Source organism: Hibiscus syriacus, unplaced genomic scaffold, assembly GCF_006381635.1.
Source record: "Hibiscus syriacus cultivar Baekdansim isolate YM2019G1 unplaced genomic scaffold, ASM638163v2 tig00116962_pilon, whole genome shotgun sequence".
Lineage (NCBI taxonomy): Eukaryota > Viridiplantae > Streptophyta > Magnoliopsida > Malvales > Malvaceae > Hibiscus > Hibiscus syriacus.
The window spans coordinates 4,840,255-4,849,050 of record NW_024063488.1 but is presented as its reverse complement, the minus strand read 5'-3'; the positions used below and the strand labels follow the sequence as shown (position 1 = coordinate 4,849,050).

Below are 8,796 nucleotides of genomic sequence, written 5' to 3'. Positions count from 1 at the left end.
ATTAATCAAATTTATTAAACAATTAATATAGATCAAGGACGATCATCATTGTTCTATTCATAAATGTCAAGATTTAACTCTCTGATTTTGTTTAAAAATCTAATATTTCATCTGAATAGATCAACGAATTGGTGGTAAAATATCACTCTATTATACTAACATAGGTAGTGAAATGTGGATTAATTGGATACGATTTTAGCGTCATACTCTTTAATAAATAATTAGTTTTAGGATGGTATATAATCTTTTAGAAAAAAAAGTGATATTTGGGTAATTAAGCCCAAAGTGCACCTACAAAACAACAATAGCAACACAGCAAAGCAAACCCCACCGCCATTACTGTTTCTTCTCTTTCTTCTGTTCACTGCTTGGCATGGCCTGGCCTGCTGAGAGAGTTCTGGCCTCTGTATTGTATTGGTAATTTCGTACATTACCGTCACTTCCTGCTCTAAGGCAAATCTCTCTCCTTTTTATGCCAGTTTTCTGCTTCGCCACTTCTCCATTAACGCACACTCTCAAAGCTCTTCCCTTTTGCCTACCAATGGGGCTCTTTCTTGTCTTCTTTCTTTCACTTCTGTCTTTAGCTTCTTCAGCTTCCAGGGACGAGCAGAAAACCTTCATCGTTAGAGTCCAGCACGAAGCCAAGCCTTCCATTTTCACAAATCACAAGCACTGGTACGAATCTTCACTTTCCTCTCTCTCTCGCCTTCAACTCCCAGCCACGTTCTTCATGTATACGACAGCGTTTTCCACGGTTTCGCGGCTAAGCTTTCGCCGACTGAAGCCCTCAAGCTCCAAACACTTTCCCATGTCATCGCCGTCATCCCTGAACAGGTCCGTACTTGCAGACCACGCGCTCTCCTCACTTCTTAGGACTCACAACCACCGACAAAGCTGGTCTTTTGAAAGAATCTGACTTTGGGTCGGATCTTGTTATCGGAGTCATCGACTCGGGTATTTGGCCCGAGCGTCAAAGCTTCAACGACCGTGATTTGGGTCTTATTCCTTCTAAATGGAAAGGCCAATGCGTTACGACAAAAGATTTCGGCCCCGGTTTCTTGTAATAAAAAGCTTATCGGTGCTAAATATTTTTGCAGTGGCTACGAAGCAACTAACGGCAAAATGAATGAAACCTCGGAGTTTCGTTCTCCACGAGACTCGGACGGCCACGGGACTCATACTGCTTCCATTGCTGCTGGAAGATATGTGTTTCCAGCTTCTACATTAGGTTATGCTAAAGGAGTGGCTGCCGGGATGGCGCCAAAGGCAAGACTTGCAGCTTATAAAGTGTGCTGGAATGCTGGTTGTTATGACTCTGATATTCTCGCCGCCTTCGACTCCGCCGTGGCCGATGGCGTTGATGTGATTTCGTTGAGTGTTGGCGGTGCTGTGGTTCCTTACTATCTTGACGCCATTGCGATTGGAGCTTTCGGTGCTGCTGATAAAGGGATTTTCGTGTCGGCCTCGGCTGGCAATGGGGGTCCCGGTGGATTAACTGTTACTAATGTGGCTCCATGGATGGCTACCATTGGTGCTGGGACGATTGATAGGGATTTTCCGGCTGATGTTAAGCTCGGAAATGGGAAAGTTGTGCCTGGAGTCGGTGTGTATAATGGGCCGGGTTTGTCTCCGGGTAGAATGTACCCATTGGTTTATGCTGGATCCGGTGGTGGTGATGGGTATTCTTCTTCTTTGTGTTTGGAAGGTTCTTTGGATCCCGACTTCGTGAAAGGCAAAATCATTTTGTGTGATAGAGGGATTAATTCCAGAGCTGCTAAAGGGGATGTTGTGAAGAAAGCTGGAGGGGTTGGAATGATTATAGCTAATGGGGTTTTCGATGGGGAAGGCTTAGTTGTTGATTGCCATGTCTTGCCAGCTACTGCTGTTGGTGCATCAAATGCAGATGAGATCAGGCAATACATTGATTCTGCATCAAAATCAACTCACCGCCCACTGCCACTATTGTCTTTAAAGGGACTCGGTTAGGAGTCAGGCCAGCACCTGTGGTGGCTTCGTTTTCGGCTCGTGGGCCTAACCCGGAAACCCCTGAAATTTTGAAGCCTGATGTGATTGCTCCTGGATTGAACATCCTTGCCGCCTGGCCTGATAAAGTTGGTCCATCTGGGATTCAATCAGATGATCGAAGGACAGAGTTTAATATTCTTTCAGGCACTTCAATGGCTTGTCCCCACGTTTCGGGATTGGCTGCTTTGTTAAAAGCGGCTCATCCTGAATGGAGCCCTGCAGCCATTAAGTCTGCCCTGATGACAACTGCTTACACAGTTGATAATCGCGGGGAAACTATGATCGATGAATCCAATGGAAATACTTCAACAGTTTTTGATTTCGGATCTGGTCATGTTCACCCCACAAAGGCTTTGGATCCCGGTCTGGTTTATGATATAACTCCGATGGATTATGTGGATTTCTTGTGCAATTCAAACTATACGATCAACAACATTCAAGTGATCACTAGAAGGAATGCGGATTGCCGTGGGGCAAAAGAGCTGGCCATATTGGGAATCTTAATTACCCTTCGTTTTCAGCTGTTTTCCAACAGTATGGCAAGCATAAGATGTCGACACATTTCATTAGGCAAGTGACAAATGTCGGGGATCCAAATTCAGTGTACAAAGTTACAGTCAGGCCACCTAGTGGCACACTGGTGACGGTAGAGCCACAGCAGCTCGTGTTCAGGAGGGTAGGCCAGAAATTGAATTTCCTTGTACGAGTGGAGGCCATGGCAGTGAAGCTCGCCCCCGGAAGCAGTAGCATGAAAAGTGGTACAATAGTGTGGTCTGATGGGAAGCACAATGTGACGAGTCCCATAATTGTGACAATGCAGCAACCTCTGTAGTTTAGAGTTTTGGGTTTCAGGAATTTTGGTCTTCTTACTACGATAGGGATTTGTATAATAACTGTCTCCCTATATATATGTAATGAGATTGTGTTGGCGTTTTCATTCCCAGAAAACAAGTGGAGTTGGCTTGTAATGCACACCCTACTGGAAAGTGCAGGTCTAATATATGTTTTTATTGTAAGATCGAGAAGGAAGAAGGTTTTGTATAAATTCTGTGTTGATGAGACGCCAAATGAATATGAAAAAAAACAAGTTCCCCTCATTTTACTTTGATTCTTTTAAATTATAAATTTGATGTCGGGTTGTGTATTTTGATTGAACTGGTGAATGCATGTGAGATGTTGGGAAGGTGTCTTGGCAGGTAATCGTCGTCACGTAATCTTTCTAGTCAAAAGTATTATATTTGCATGTAAACTTTTGAACTGCTCAACGGTAAATCCATCACAATGAAGACAATGCGCAAGACGAAACGCATGTGGGGTTGCCTGATGGGAAGTTAAATTGCCAACTTGTTTGTTTGATTTGTATTGCTGGTGGGATGGATTTGAAACCTGAGAACACAAGTGAGTAGGCCTTCCTTCTCAGCTGACACGACCTTGGCTGGTCATAATGTCCCAATCGTTATCAAAGGAAATTAAAAAAGGCCAGGAGTGATTCGATTAGGGAATTTTTTCTGTTTAGGAATGAAAGATGCAGAACAATGTGGAAACAAGGAGATGTATTTGCCTGATGTGAATGTGCTCTGATTCCTTGTAAACCATGAGATCAACCATCAATAAACTTGGGCTAGTTTGGGCTTATTATAAGTTACAAAGTAGGCTGCTTCTCTTAATAATGCAAGAAATCAAGCCCGTGAAAGAGTTTTCAACTTCTGTTAAAAAATGGTGAAACTGAAATATATAGCGAGACAAATGAAAGCCTCTTACTGACAATCAAAGCAAAGCAATGCATTTTTTTCTTCATTTTAGTATGTAGAACGTGAATTAGTTTCATAATACTCTGATATTTGCTCTTCTGTGGAGTGCCATTCTAGTTGGCTCCAAATCATATTCACTAAGCCCCGAACTCTTCACAAATCCATCGACCAATGCCCTTCCACCAGGATGGACACAAAAATGGTCAACCCCAGACTTGGGATTCAAATTCAAACTCTGATTTCATTGTTCTTCTTCCAAGAGTTGATATTGCGTAACGAAGCAGCTCCCACACTAGTAATATCCTGGGCAATAGAACTCTGAGATCCCCTGCAAAAGCTTTACCTGCTGCTTTTGCCTAGTAAGGAGAAAACCATGGTAACCTTCCTCTTAAAAGTAGAACACAAAAACATCCACAAATTTATCTAACAACACTATTGTCTATCACCAAATATTTTATATTACTGATTCTTCCTGCCTAAGAGCAGGAATATTATTTCTCCCCGGAAAATTCTACAATGTTTGTCGAGCGTAGATGAGCAAGGTTAACGATGAGTAATATTAAATTAATTTATAAAACTTTAAATTATAAAGTACTAAACGTATAATTATAAATTAGTTAAAAACTAAATGTAGTTTAATTAAAATACAATAATTATAAAATGTTAGTTTTTATAATTAGATTAAATATTAATTTGAGAAATTTATAAATTTTAATTTATTTTCATAGCTTTGCCACCACAACTGTCGCCGTTTCCACCATCGCCACCGTCACCAGTATCATCTTTCGCCGTTGATTTAGTCTTTATCGTTCGTCGATGGTGAAGATGATACAGGTGGCGACGACGGCAAGAACCTCAAAGCTATGAAAATAAATTAGGATTTATAAATTTCTCAAATTAATGTGTTTTAATTATAATTAAAATAAAATTATAAAAACTAATGTTTTATAATATTGTATTTAATTAAATTATATTTAGATTTTTAACTAATTATAATTATACGTTTAATACTTTATAATTTAACGTTTTATAAATTAATTTAATGGTGTTCATTATTAACTGTGTTCATTTGTACTTGTTGAGTGTGGCAACATCATCCTTTCTCCCCTGAATTGAGATGCATAGTGATTTGGTTTGCACTTGTTAAGAACAATGTGATATTACTATTTTTTAATACAAATAAGTATTAAATTTTGTCTGAAAAATATTTTAGTGCCTAAAGAAATTTTCGTTAAATTATATGCATAACATTTTATTAGAAATTTTTAGTCATCTGAACTGTTAAATTAAAATCTAATGTTAAGTGAGATTAGTTACCCTATAATTTTAAAATTAAAAAAATGTAGATAAGTTAAGACGGGATGACAATGTTGCCTCATAAGTATCTTTCAGGGGTCCACACGTTTCATGTGTTTGTCCAAGAGACAGACAAGAATGGTGACGAGCCGCCCTGATGTGGTCCTTTTAGTTGGGTTTAAATTGGATTTAGTTACTTGATAAAATCAAAGGTTGTTTTTTTTAATGTTAAAGTATTTAATATAATTCGGACAGATAAAGGAAAGGAAGACTTCTTGGCTATTGAACATTTTGAAAGGTTAATCCTAATTAGGGATGGTAAGGGTTGGGTTTCAGAATCCGAACTGATCCGAACATTTTACATCATTCATCCTATTCGATTTGACCTGAAAATATATATCCTTCATCCGATTCGAAACCGACCTGACTTTTTGAGAAAAGATTCGAACCCGATCAGGCTCCACCCGAAATAATAATAAAATATTATTTTAATTCAATAAAAATAGTGATTTAATTGAAAAAAAATATATAGAGGGGTATTATTGTAATATTCGTAAATATATAAGGTAAAATTATATTTTTCAAATCTGATCGGGTCAGATATTTTCTCCTTAAACCTGAATCCGATATGACCTGAACATCACCATTGAAAAAAACCGACATGAACCGATTTTTTTAAAAAATCCGACTCGATTGGGTTGAGTCGGGTCGAAATCCGTCGAGTTCGGGTATGATTGTAAGAAATGAAACAAGTTGTGTTTAGTGGGTGAACAACCCTTCCAACATCATGGAGGGCTTCATTGAGAAAAATACTATCAATTAGCAACAAGGATAGAATAACAACGATGAATGAATTTATGATAAAAATAATTAATAACGTGTGGTGCTAGGAACATCCAATTATGCGTATCAACTAGCTATAATACAAGTGGCTTTTTTTTATATTATTTAAGAAATGTGAAAAGAAACTTAATTCAAATAATTTCAACTCTCAGGTTATATTGAGAAATTTTGATTTTAATTTTATAAAGTTTTTACGTTTGAGTATCAAAATATATTTTAATTATTATTTAATACAGTGGATATTCCAGTAAGAAAGATATTCGTACCACATGTATTTCCAGCACAGACTACAGGCACGTATTACATACTACGTCATCTTTAAATGAACAAAAACAATTTTTCGAAAATGAAATGACAGCCAAGACACCATCTTTGAATTAGATATAATAGCACCAGACATATTTGACGAAGAAATCAATGAAAAGTTGGGGATTTATATGAATTAACATATAGTTGTAATTTTCGAAAAATAGTGGACATTCCCAAACATGAAATATAAAACTACCACTATGCCTTGATCACTAATACTATAAACCCGAACAAGTCATTCATTTTTCATTAGCAAACCAAAGAATCTATCTTTCTCTCAATTTTACATAAAAGTCTTGTACTCTGTTCCAAATCTATTCATCATGTGTGGAGGAGCTATCATATCTGATTTTATTGCTCCGCAGTCGCGGCGGCTGACGGCCGACTTCTTGTGGCCTGAGTTGAAAAAATCCGAGTCCAAAAAGAGGTCGGCTAAGAGGTACTCAAAGCCGGTGTTCGATTTCGCCGATGATTTCGAGCTGACTTCCAGGACTTCAAGGATGATGAATCTGATGTTGATGATGTTTCGGCTGATATCAAGCCTTTTGCTTTCGTTGCCACTAAGAAAACACCGCGGGCTGTCACTCATGGTAAATAACAATAATATTCAATTCTTCACTTTTTTTTCATTTCTCATCTGTCATTCAAATTTGTTTGAATTTCACTCCTTACTGTAGGAAAAGCTTGGTTTATTCAACTAATTAATTACCATGGGTTGTATTTTTTGGGATGTAGCTAAAGATTTCTTGTTATGCATTTTGAATACATTGGTAGATTTTGTCTATGCCTATGCATAAAAGATTTGCTTTTTCCTGCTGTATATTATGCTTTATCTATTTAGAAAGTTAATTATTTTCCTTTGATGTTCAAGATTTGATTCTTAGCAGAAGGCTAAGAGGGAAAAATATTAGGTAGTTTTAAGACAAAGATCTGTGAGAAGAATGACTCTTTCTATATGCTCAAAACAGCTGATTTTGTAGTTTTCTCTTAAGATAATTCAACGTGGTTCTTCTTATTGTTTCACTCTGGCTTATTAATATGGAGGAAGATCATCCTCGTTGTGTCCGAAAGGATAAACCAAAGTTTTACCTTCAATTATTTTCGAGGAAATTGAGCTTGATGGTTCATACCTTAACTAATAATTTTAACTTTTGAGTATAATTTTACTACCATCTTCTTCCCATGATTTATAGGCTTTCATTAACTATAATTTATTCATAAGGTTAGTGCACACGTAGAATATTAATGTTATTTTTAATTATGCAGGTCCGAACCCTGTAAAAATCTGTGCAATTCAAGGTCAAGCTGAGAAGTGTGCTAAAAGAAGAGGAAGAATCAGTATCGTGGAATCCGACAACGTCCGTGGGGTAAATGGGCTGCTGAGATCCGAGACCCAAAGAAAGGGATTAGGGTCTGGCTAGGAACTTTCAGTACTGCTGAAGAAGCTGCACGAGCCTATGATGCTGAAGCACGAAGGATTCGGGGTAAGAAAGGAAAGCTGAACTTCCCCGATGAGATTTCGCGTGCCTTTCCAAAGCGTGTAATTAAGACAAATGATGAGAAGTCACTTCCCATGTCAAATTTAAGCCCTGTTGAACCAAATATCAATCAGGACTTCAATTGCTTGAACAAATCAGGGCAGAACTACTATGATATCATGGATTTCATAGAAGAGAAGGCACCGATAGATCCATTTGCATATGTGGACCCTGTTCCTGCTGCCGTAGATGTTGGTTCTAAACCCTTCGCTCAATCTGACAATTCACCCTTGTATTTCAATTCGGACAACGGAAGTAACCCCTTTGACAGTTCTGACTTCGGCTGGGAGAACATGGTGCTAAGACTCCGGAAATATCGTCTGTTCTTGAAGCTTCTATAGAAGGCGATGAGTTTCTGGAGGATGCAAACCCTAGAAGAAGCTAAAACCAAGTTCCGACAATGTTATGCCTACTGAAACAATTCTGCGAAGAGTTTGTCTGATGAGCTATTGGCTTTGGACGATCAGATGACATTATTGGGGGCAACTGGGATGCCTCTATCGATGCCTTTCTCAATGGAGATGCAACTCAAGATGGTGGAAACCCACTGGATCTTTGGAGCTTTGAGGACTTCCCTTCCATTAATCTCTACTAAGTAGTTATTTTTTCTGTAAATAAGGCATGCTAGTGAGTTTCACCCAACCCCCCCTGACAGGCGCTTTATCAGTTGTGCTATCTCTAACATTACTTATTTTCATTTTTATGGATAAATGTTGAGTTTATTCATATCTTGAGTTTTGTCTTTGTGGTCTACTGCACTGAGGAATTGGCCAATCTGTCGTGAAAGCAGCTATTACATGCTTAAGCATTATCTACATTTTAGTACGTTTTCGTTGAATTTGAGTAACTGCCATTGACCATGTTTGATTTAGGATGGAATGTAGAAAGAGCATGAATGTTTGGCATTTGTTTCTCCTATAATCCAGCCCTGGGTTTCTTTTAACAGGATGCCACGCAATGTCACCTGAAGCTTTGCATCATATATGTATTAGTACTAGTAAGGAGGACGTTCGTACTGTAGCCACGTCAAGCAG

The 8,796-nt window shown here is 38.4% G+C and overlaps 2 pseudogenes; both read left to right on the top strand.

The window, feature by feature from the left end:
• The first annotated feature begins 336 nt into the window (after positions 1–336).
• LOC120190633 lies at positions 337–3,107 on the top strand (annotated as a pseudogene).
• Positions 3,108–6,481: 3,374 nt separating this feature from the next.
• LOC120190744 lies at positions 6,482–8,488 on the top strand (annotated as a pseudogene).
• Positions 8,489–8,796: the final 308 nt, after the last annotated feature.